Source organism: Mangifera indica, chromosome 4 (genome assembly GCF_011075055.1).
Source record: "Mangifera indica cultivar Alphonso chromosome 4, CATAS_Mindica_2.1, whole genome shotgun sequence".
Lineage (NCBI taxonomy): Eukaryota > Viridiplantae > Streptophyta > Magnoliopsida > Sapindales > Anacardiaceae > Mangifera > Mangifera indica.
The window spans coordinates 4,511,813-4,523,806 of NC_058140.1; the positions used below are offsets into that span (position 1 = coordinate 4,511,813).

The following is an 11,994-nucleotide window of genomic DNA, read 5'->3' on the forward strand; positions in this document are numbered from 1 at the left end:
TTACCGTCTTATTAATTATAATTAGAGCTTTAAAACTTCATTATATTATGTTTTATCAAAATTCTTTTTATCTTTCTATCTTGACTCCAACGTCATTCCATCTTTTTAATTCTTGTAAGACTTCGGAGGGAGCTGAGTCTTGGTTATTTATGCATGAGAGGTTAGAGAACTGAAGTTTTGTGTCGAGTCTATCAACTTATACAATGGGAGAACTGCATTTGTTTGTTTGTTTTTTTTTTTTTTTTTTAACAATCGTAAAAATCTAGTTTTGGAGAAATGTTAAATAGGATACATAGGATGGTTAAGGATAGACCACCAAATCAATTAGAGGTCGAACCATTGCTTGCCTATGGATCTTTCCAACAAGGAAAGATGTCCAAGAGACCTTTTAAGGGTAAAGGATATCAGGTTATGATGAGAAATTATCTTCTACATAAATAGATCCAATATCAAATCATGTGAAGCATCAGTTAGTCATATTTATATTGTCTAGTCACTCTTGAAAATTATCTTCTACATATTTATATTATGAGAAATTCAATCAATGTATTACAAAAATCCATTAACCAGTGAAAGCAATTGTGAAAGCAGAGGTAGCATTGCTAGTTTATGCAGTAAAATCATTCTGGGTCTGGAATATACACATTCCTGAAGTATTCATGCCTCAGAGCTTCATCAACTGTGATTCTCTCGCTTGGATTCAGACGTAGCATTCTCTGCAACAGAAAATAAATCCCCTTTACTAATTAATAAGACCATATATTGACTGCTCTATCATAAAACCAATTAATATACCATAAGAAGATCAAAACCAGCGGGTTCAAGGTGATTGCGGAACATTGGTGAAAGATCCTGCATTATATTCGCATGGCATCACAAATAAGTAGGGGATTAGATTAAGATTTTCTAAAACAATGGAGATATTCATGTGCTGCAGTCACCTTAGGCATGGTTTCTTCATTCTGGGTACCCATTAACCTTCGTATAAGAGAAGAGATTGAACAATAAGTACGTAAATATACAGAAAATTAGTGGGTGTGTGCTATGTTTATAAGCAGCTAGCACCTGGAAATCTTGGCTGATTCATGAGCTTCATCTGCACTGCCAAATAGAGGCTTGAGGAGGACCATTTCAGCAAATATACAACCAATGGACCATACATCAGCAGGAAAGGAGTAGTTTCTTAAACCCTCCAAAATTTCCGGTGCCTTGCCAGAGGGACGAACAACCTATACTCAATACATATGAATAAGTTTATCATACCATATTTTGCTCTAATTTTTAGTATTCAGTCAAAGAACTATCATTAAAATTCAAAGTACTGTAGAACCTTTCTATATTTTTTCACAGGAAAATTATATATAAAAAGTTTCATTACCATTCCAACATGAACCAGTTTCAATCTAATGTCTTTAATATCTATCAGCACATGGTAAGGAGATAAGCATCCATGGACAAAATTGTTGGAGTGATAATAAGAGATTCCGGTAAGAATCTGATGCATAAAGCTCTGCCAAAAAAAATAAAATAAAATAAAAAATAAATGAAAGATAGAAAATTACATCAAGCAAGGTATCATACATTTGTAGCAATGCACATCTTGCAGAATCTAAATTATGCAACTGATTTTAAAATGGCACTTGAAATGATCAAATGAACTTGTCAGAGAAAAGAACCTTGGGGTTTTCATTGAATCATATTTGGCAAATAGACTAATTCTATTATAAAAGGTTTTGAAGATGTCAAATAGGAAAACTTTAACAACAAATATTTGGCTGCCACTCACTTTTGTCAATTGTCGATTCCTGATAGTTGCTGGAGATTTCTTCAAGAAATCTTTTAGAGTAGGACCTGGACTCTCAAAAACTTGAAACACGTGTCTGATAATGACGCTGCAGATAACTTCCTGCAATCTGTCATTCACAGAAAAAGACAGTTGAAGTTTATATTAAAAAAATCTACGCGCAAAGAAGCAATCTTTGTAATGTTTATATTAAAAGGCTAGACTTGAAAATTGCTTTCTATTGTTGACAATCTATTAAACATGTGAAATCCAATTATCCAGCAAACAATCTCAAAATGGGTAAAAACATGACACTGCAAGATTGAAGAAGGGCAATTCATTCCTCGTAATTCTGGGATGATCCATCTGTTTGAGAAAGGAAATCTGGGAGATTAATGAGATCGGAACGCCTAAACCAGCATCTTCAATGCGACATGACTTCAGATAAACAGGCTTGCCATTATCATTATTATCTAAAAGCCTCTGACAAGTGCCAAAATCATCTTCTCCAATCGTCTCCTGCTCACTGAACTGCAAAATTGACCCAAATTAATTTTTTAAAAAAAAATGCCGTCGATTAAACTCAAGATAGCTTTATACCCTTGCCATTTGAATCTTGTTAAATGTCCTGCCACAAACGCACGTGTTCAGAAGCCTCAATCTGAGATTCTGAAATTGAGAGAAAGTAAGACTTACTAAACTGAAACGTGTTCAGAAGAGTGATTGAATGAGTTGAATAGTAAGATTTTGATGTTCATTAGAAGGAAAGAAAATTTATACAAAAGAGGACGGACTGGAATCTTGATTCGGTTATAATGTTCCCGCCCAAACTCTTTGGCAAATTACAGTTGTTATAGTCACGTGTTTAGATGCTGTATTGTTGAGCCCAAGGCGGTCGATTAGGGTTAGGAGCATTAAAGAGTACTTTGGAGTTCTATATTTTATTACTTATATTATTTTGTTTGGTTTATAAATAATAAAATATTTTGATAATGTTCTATTACCAATGGTGATATAATAGGTAATATAAGAAGTAATTTGATTATCACTTTCATCTTTTAAGTATTAAAATATTACTAAGGTAATTTTTATTTTATTATAATTATATCCTTATTTATTAATTTTTTAGGGTAAAAATAATCATATTTTTAATTAATATAACAAATAATATAAAATAATAGTTTAAAATAATTATACTCAAGAGTATTTAAGTAAAATAATATATTAGTATTCTTTTATTACTCTTAACCAAACATAATAATTATTTATACCTATCAAATTTATCAAATTTTATCAAATATAGTAATAATTTATACCTAATAATTTTTAAAATAATTTTTCTTTAAGATAATCCTTTAATTTTAGTAATAAAACATTTATCAAACCAAATACCCCTAAAAGTTGTATGGGTCAACAAAATCTTATATAATTCTGCCACTAATATGTAGTAATGCAATCTTTAATTGTTCTAAATATTAAGCGAAAACTGATTTAGGAGAAATAATGTTAATTTTATAATTAGTTTTATTTCAGTTATGGATGTTATTTTTTAGGGTCATCTTAATTTAACTTAAATCAATGATGATCAGTGTAAGATCTAACTCAACCTTTTTGAATTGTTAAATAGAAGAAGAAAATTTGTTAGGGACAAAGAATAATCACTCAAATCTAGAAGAATTGTTAAAAAAAAAAAAAAATCACTTGGCTAAAATAATTACAATTAATTAATTTTAATTTTGATTATCATATATATATGAAGTATGTGCATGGTGTCTAGTATACAGTTACGAGCCCATGGATGCTTAATTTTATTTTGGGGATTGAATGCTTGTAATTTATTTTTGGTAAATTGTACCTACGTGTCAAACCTTTTCTGATTATACTTTTCTTCTCATCTAACCTCTCTTGAATATAATTTGATGTTTCTGATTCTAAATGTAAAATTAGAATTAAGTATTTTCATTTTTTTTTATTAGAGAATATGTAATTCGGAAATAAAGCGATGTATTTTTGAATAATGAAGACGAAGGAGAAGCATTAATCACCTAACTCATTATTTGCATGATCAAGCATAAATCAATTGGAAAACTTAATTCATAACCACACATATGCATGGATTTTTACTATAAAACACTCTAGGATCTCTTATCAACAAAAGACAATAGCATACATTTTAGCCAAAGAGAAGATTGCCTACTTACCTTTATCCGAGGATGCTAATTAAACCTTCAAGAAGCTTGAATAATCCTCCTGCGATTCCTTCTCGCACCTACGCATTCGAAGCACTCAAAACCCTTTTAGGCTCTCTGTTTTTGTGAAAGAAAATATGATCATAATGATCAATCAAACAAGTTTGCAATCTTTTATTTTTTTTTCCTAAAAATAACGACACACACGAGCGTGTACTTAAGGCATACGAGTGTGTATGTCGTAACACAATCAAGTCATATTTTGAAATCCCTATGCAATGTATCCCTATCCAATATTCAAATCATGTCACCGGATTTTCAATGCAAAGACAACTGCAACTAATTTCAGATCATAGGTAGGGTATTAAATCTCATAATCCTTGAGCTATTGGGAATAATAAGCTATCATTTTCCCTTTCTACATCAACATAGCTCATAAACCCTAGTGAGATGCATCTATATACAAATCATACTTCTCACCCTCAGTCAATAATGTCAAAACCGGTGTCGAAGTCAATCTCTCCTTTAATTCCAAGAAGCTCCTCTCATAAGCATCTGACTATTTGAAAGGAACATTGGTCAATATCTATTTAGTCAACGACCAAGCTAACTTAGCAAAGTCTTCTACAAACCATCTATAGTAAATTGTTAACCCTAGAAAATTCTACACCTCTTTATCTGTCTTAGGTCTTTACCACTCTAACATAATCTTAAATCTCACTCGAATTTATCAAGATACCATCAACCGATACCACATGTCCTAGAAAAGCCACCCGGTCCAACCAAAACTCACATTTCAAGAATTTGACATATAATTGTTCTCACACAATCTTTGTAATACAACTTCAAATGTTGGTTGTACTCCACATGAGTCTTGGAGTATATCAAGATATCATCAATAAACATCATAATAAATTTATCAAGATAGTTTTGGAACACTTTATTCATTAAATCCATAAAGATAGTAGGTGCATTAGTCAATCCGAAGGTCATCGCTACAAACTCATAATGCCCAAGCCTTATCTTGAAAGTAGTCTTTCTAATGTATCTTTTACCAACCTGAACTTGATGATACCAAATCTCAAATCAATTTTAGAAAATAGTAAAGCACCCTTAAACTAATCAAACAAATCATCAATTCATGTTTATGAATACTTATTCTTTATAGTCACCTTGTTTAGCTCTCGGTAGTCAATTCATATACTTATCGATCCATCATTCTGTTTCACAAAGAGAATCGATGTACCACAAGGTAAATGATTAGTTCTTATGAAACCGCCAGCTAGAAGCTTTTGCAATTGCTTCTTTAACTCATGGAGTTCAATCAAGATCATACAATATGAGGCTTTAAAAATGGGTATTGTCCAAGAATCCAACTCAATACTAAACTTAACCTTCTCTTGGGTGCTAATCTAGGCAGATCATCAGGAAACACATCTTGAAATTCAAATACAATGAGAGTATTTTTCAAGCTGGGGGTTGATTCATCAACTTTGTTTACCATATGCACTAGATATCTCATACATCCCTTACTTAGCATCTTTCTAGCTTTCACACTACTGATCATCATACTTAACACATGACCCTCTCCAAAGGTGAATTCCTCACCATAGTCTAGTTGAAACTAGACTTTCTTTTTTCAAGCCCTTTAAGATGCTTGCATGAGATCATTCTTCTGTACTAGTTTGATCGTCTCAAATTTTTTTTCGAGCCCTTTGAGATCATTCACTAAGTTGGAGAATCACTTATACATGTTGGTTATGTTTTCTCCAGACTTCATTTAGAATAACTCATATTCCTAGAAGAAAAGCTTAATTTTTGATTTTTTTTAACTTGGCTTGTCTCTTCATATGTGGTTTGGTTTGGAGTATGGTCCAAACTTTTTTAGTGGACTCACAAGTCGATACCTTATTAAATTCTGTACTGTGAAGAGCACAAAACAAGATGTTAATAGTTTTAGTATTTAAGCTTATCATTTTTTCATCCCCAACGTTAAACTCCATTTCATTTTTCCGTTCATTAGTTCTAGGGCCTATTGGCACTAAATCACCATGTTCAATAATTCTCCATAATTTAAGTTAATAGACCTAACATGAAGCCTTATTCTAATTTTTCCTTGGATATAATTTGTTCCATAAAACAAGGGAGATCTAATGATGCATTGCCTTTTAGCATAAATAGGAGTAGGTATATTAGTTATTAAAAAAAAAGATCATTTCTCTAAAAAATTGTTAGATTTTAATAAAACTAGAGTTTACACTCTGATACTAATTGTTAAATACTCTTGCAATAGGTAATATAAACCTAAAGAGGGTGAATAGGTTCTTGACAAAAAATTAAAAGATACACTTTAATAAATTCTAAAGCAAACTTTACAGAATACACAATAACAACAACAGGAATAAATTAACAAACAGATTATAATTTTACAAAAGAACAACAATAATAAATTTTATAGCAAAAATAAATAATAGCAACAACAATAAGTAACAATATCAATAACAACAGTAGCAGTAATAAATAACAGTAACAACAAATAAAATTCAAAGAGTTTGAGTTGTAGAAATGCTCAATTAGAATAGTTTTGGAGTTTTCTCTTGTAAGCCTCTTACGTCTACTTCTCTAAACAAACTGCCTTAGAGTTTCATTATCTCTTAAAAAATTTTTTATATATATTATATCTAGGATTACACCCATTACACTAATTGATACGGGATTGCACTCACAATGTTCAATTACAAAGAGATTAAAGTATTAATGTTTTTATAAGACTGTAAATACAAGTTGAGTGCACAAAACTCTCAATGAATAAAAATGGAAGCTTAGTGAGAGTGACAGAGAGAAATCAAAGTAATTTTGTTTTTCTTTTCCATTTTGAAGAATTTCTAACCTTTTGCTCTTCAATCCGAAACCAATTCATAGAGCTAGTTGCATTCTATTGGATTGAGTTGTCATCAAGAATCAACTGAAAAATTCAATGAAGAAAATGAACCTTAATCAGAGTTGCAATGGATAGCTTTAAATACTTCAACAAATAGCTTTAAATATATTTAGTACGGGCGATAGATCTATCTCACAAACAGCTTGCTTTATTTCAATGTTTGAAAAAATCTATAAGCTTGAACAAGTACATGCTAGCTTGTGCACGGTTGAATTATGAGTATGATTTTAAGAGGGGCATAACTGAGCCATGATTGGGATGTTTTGAAAAACTGAATAGATAGAAAGATTTTACACGTGTCACAATTTGATTGAATTTTATGTCATAACTAGGAGGTTTTCAAAAACTATACAAGAAGGACAAATTTTACATGTGTCACACCTAAACTGGATTCTATGTCATGGTTGGGATAATTTTTAGAGTCTCACGATTGGGACAAATAGTCTTTGGACACATGGCATCGATGCAGATTACTTGGACACATGGTAATGGCACATTGGACATAGCTTGGAAATGACACGTGGTAGCAATCCATGAAGAAAGAGTGTCATGGTTGAGACATTTTTTGAGTGTCACGGTTAAGACATTCTCAAGTGTCCCAGTTGGGACATTTAATGCAACTGGACACGGGGTGACAAGCAATAGATTAGTAGTTTCCTTGGACATGTGGTAGTGATTTGTGAAGAGAGATGTCATGGATGGGACATTTTTCAAGTGTCCCAACTAGAACCATTTTAGCACATATGACTTGAACACATGGCGGCAATGGATTAGCACTTCCTTGGACACATGGCGGTAAGACATTAGACACTTTATACATGCAATGAAACTCACGGTTGGAACAATTAAATCATCTTGGTTGTACTTTTCTCTTTTCAAGTAATTTTTATTTTCTGAAGACTGAACGGTTTAAACATGATTTCGTCACGAAAAAGGTATGATCAATATTTCTTTGCTTCAGATTTATCTGTAAATTTCACACTTTATCCATCTTGTAATGCATTCATGTATTCTTTGGACATGTTAATATATTAAACTTAAATTTTTACTATCATTAAAACATTAAAATACAACAATAGTGACTTAGGAAATCTGCACATAAGATGATGTCAAAATCTGGTATGTCAAACTCAATTAAGTCTATAACCATCTCGTGGCCTCTTAGAAATATTAACTCACCTACTAATATATGGTTGCTTAGTATTTTATCCTCATTGGGTATCTAGATGCTAATGTTAGCCACAAAGGTAGACATTAACCCTAACCTCTCAATGATCTTTCAAGTTATGAAACTGTGAGTAGCACCAGAATTAATCAATATATATAATGGACAAGACACGATTTCAGACTTTAGGAATAAGCATTCTTAAGCCGCCTCCGGAATAGGGAGAGGGAACGATGAAAAAACAACAAACTAGTCATTATAGATAGGTTGACCTCAGCATGAGTCTAGGTTGCTGCATAAACCTTAGTCTTTCTTCCCTCAATTGTCTATTCAATAGGGGTTGGTGTTATTATTGTGCACTCAAGGGCAAAATATCTTGGTTACTTGCATCGGAAGTAGACCTCATAAGCTATTATACACTCTCTAGGATGTCTGCGACCATATATGTGGTAGTTAAGGATCTTCTCTCACCTTGATGGCTCTTACCTTTTAATTCGCTCCTCACATATCGACTTTTTACTCCTCCAACCCTTTTTATAAACTCAAGGTTAAAAGTTTATCTTATGCTTTCACATGCCAAAATATGGCCTTACGTGTCTTCACTTGCGGAATCGATTTGTATGTGTTTCCACCCACAGAAGCAATAATCCACATGTCGATCAATGGTGATTGGTTAAGCTTTTACTGTTGACTAGTCAACTGACCCAAGTGGGCATTGACCGATTTAGGTGTAACCCGATCGACCACAGGTTGACTCGTTAACCAACCAGTCTAGTCAACCTATGGACTAAATAGGTTGGGCAATTAGGTTTTCCTAACCTAATTGTGACACAGATTTACGTGTGAACCCTAACAACTTTGGTCGCTTAATTGACCATCTTTTGGCTATTTTTTGATCACGGGACCATATGGCTTTTATAGCCAACTGGTTGATCATCCCTCTCAGACGATAACTTCCTCCAAAGTCATTAGATTCCAACAATAAGGTGGCTAGAAAAACACGCGTTTTTTGCCTCAAATTTGGCTCAAAATCCAACGATTCCAAAGTTATTTCAACTTAATTCTTAATTTAAAATATGTAAAACAATTCCAAGCAACTATCCAACATGTTTCTTATCACCAATTTCATGTAATTTTGGTTGAATTTACCCAAAACTCGAATTTAAACATAATTTCAATCACAAATTGAAATTCCATATTATATAAATCACATAATACAAAATTTAATTCACAGAAAATATGACATATATGTAACCTCTGCTCCGATACCAAAATTGGAAACAATTTAAATATGTCAAACATAACATTATGTGAATACTATAAATTCTATAAATATAAATACGTGTACCCCACTTTGAGTTTGCGATGAAATCCATTCAAACACAGTATGAGGTGTTGACGTGAGTCATTTCCACGACCTCATTTGACCATGTGCTACATTCCTTTTAGGAGACAAGAACTATTATCCAATTTTGGTTCTATGTATGAAGAAGAAGAGAAAACTTCTTCTAAAAAATATTATGTAAAAAATACCTTTGAGGCTTGACAGTTAAAGTAAACCAGATCAGATCGATCCATCATAGATAGACCCAAACCCAATACCATTTGAATCTTGTTAAAAGCACTGCTACAAAAAAATTACTAAAGATTTCAAATAATTAACCTAAAATCATACTAGAATTGCGTGAATTATCAATAATTGAAGGCAAATCACTGATAGTAGAAAATAAAGAATTAAGTCGAGTTGCCATCAAAAGTATAATAAAATGATTATACCTATAAGGTACATCATGATAAGCCTCTGTTTGGGATTCTAAAATTCAGAGAATTACCCAATTGAAGAAGTGATTGAATGAGTTGAAAACGAGGAGGAACTGGGAATTTTGATTCAATTAATGTTTCCGCTAAAATTCTTTTAATTTTAATTATAAGACAGGATGTGATACCCTTAGGCGAATCCCACATCGACAAAGCACGGGAGAGATGCTGGGTTTGTGTGTGCTCTGTCTATGGATCCCACATTGATTAGTGGTGGGAGAATTGGATTGGTTAAATAGCTTGTGAGCTCCTTAACTATTAAGACGCGTTTTGGGTTGCAAAGCCCAGAAGCAAACCCATGATAGACTGTGTGTCCAAAGTAGACAATATCTTAACAGTGGGCCGGGTTATTGGACCTAAGGTGTTACAAATGGTATCAGAGCAACTCCGCGTGTTCTCTTGAACGATGGTGGGGCAAACCTCAGCGAGGACGCTGAGTCCTATAAGGGGGGGGGGTGTATGTGATACCCTTAGGCGAATCCCACATTGACAAAGCACGAGAGAGATGTTGGGTCTGTGTGTGTTCTGTCTATGGATCCCACATTGGTTAGTGGTGAGAGAATTGGATTGGTTAAATAGCCTGTGAGCTCCTTAACTGTTAAGACGCGTTTTGGGTTGCAAAGCCCAGAAGCAAACCCATGATGGACTGTGTATCCAAAGTGAACAATATCTTAACAGTGGGCCGGGTTATTGGACCTGGGGTGTTACACAGGAGTGTAAAGGTGTGTATAATTTTGTTTAAATTGTAAAACTAATCTAAATCATTTAAAAAATTACAGTTTGGTGTGGTTTAATTTAGATTAAAAAATTTTCAAACTGTTTTTTTCAATTTATGTTGTGATTCAGGCAATTTTCAAACCGAATCAATCCGTAAATCATATTTCTTTAAAATATATATAAAATTATATTTGATAAAATTTTACAATAAACAATTAGATGTGTAACTTGTTTTTTAATATAAATATTTATTTTATATGTTTATATTATGTTTTAGAAAACTATAATTCAATTAATTTTATTAAATTTTATATATATATATATATATATATATATATATATATATATATATATATATATATATATATATATACAATTTTAAAAGGTTCAAATTATGATAGTTAAATTGTGTATTATATCTTATGATATAATTTTTTAAAAATAAATAATAAAAAAATTTTAATTGACACATCATTATTTTAGAAAATATTATAAATACCCTTAACATTTGAAAATTTTTTATAAACACCCATACTACACCGTCATTTTCTTTAAGAAAGTGTATCGATTCATATCAATAATATGTATCATATTATATAATATATTTACTATATAATATTAATTCAATACATTTTATGATACGTATATTTTTTCATCTGTATTGTATTGTATCGTATCGTAAGATAAATATCGTGTATTATAAGATATTGATAACTATAATTTAAATCATAATCTAAATCGTATTTTTTTAGTTTGGTTTGGTTTAAAACTTAAAATGGTTTGGTACGGTTTAAAAATTTTTTTTTTCAGTTTGGTTTAAAAAACTTTTAAATCGGATCATACATACCCTTAAAGGAGAGACCAAGAATCTTGATTCACTTATTGATTTTTTTTTTTTTGGTTACAATGTTTCGGCCAAAACTCTGTAGCACGTGACTATTATTTTAGTCACTTGCCCTAAAACTAATTAATAATATTATATTTATAAACAAATTATATAAAATAATTCATTCCTTATGTGATAGTATCTGAGTAAGTAATTTTAAAGTAAAAAAATAAAAAAATAACTTTATCACCCAATTATAAGTCGTTATCTTAGTTTATATAAATAATTTAACAAAACTTATTTACACTCATAATTTTATTTATCGCTAATATGACTCAACAAATTCTTATGTAATTTTGCTATTAATATGTAAAAATGCAATCTCTAATTTATTTAAAAACTAAGCAAAAGCTAATTCAAAGGAGAAATAAGATTAATTCATTATTAGTATATTTAGAGTTTTATTTCAATAATTATGAGTGTTATTGTTAGGATAAATTTAAATTAAATTAAACTCAAATAAGGATTAATTTTGAATCGTTCAAATTCAAAAGA

General features: G+C 31.4%; 1 long non-coding RNA gene across 1 annotated transcript; it reads right to left on the reverse strand.

Moving 5' to 3' along the window:
- Positions 1-499: 499 nt before the first annotated feature.
- Positions 500-1,503, reverse strand: LOC123212873. The gene is made up of 3 exons (XR_006501626.1): positions 1,379-1,503; positions 796-1,229; positions 500-716 (listed from the first exon to the last, which is right to left on the reverse strand). It is a non-coding gene; the product is annotated as an uncharacterized LOC123212873 (long non-coding RNA).
- Positions 1,504-11,994: the final 10,491 nt, after the last annotated feature.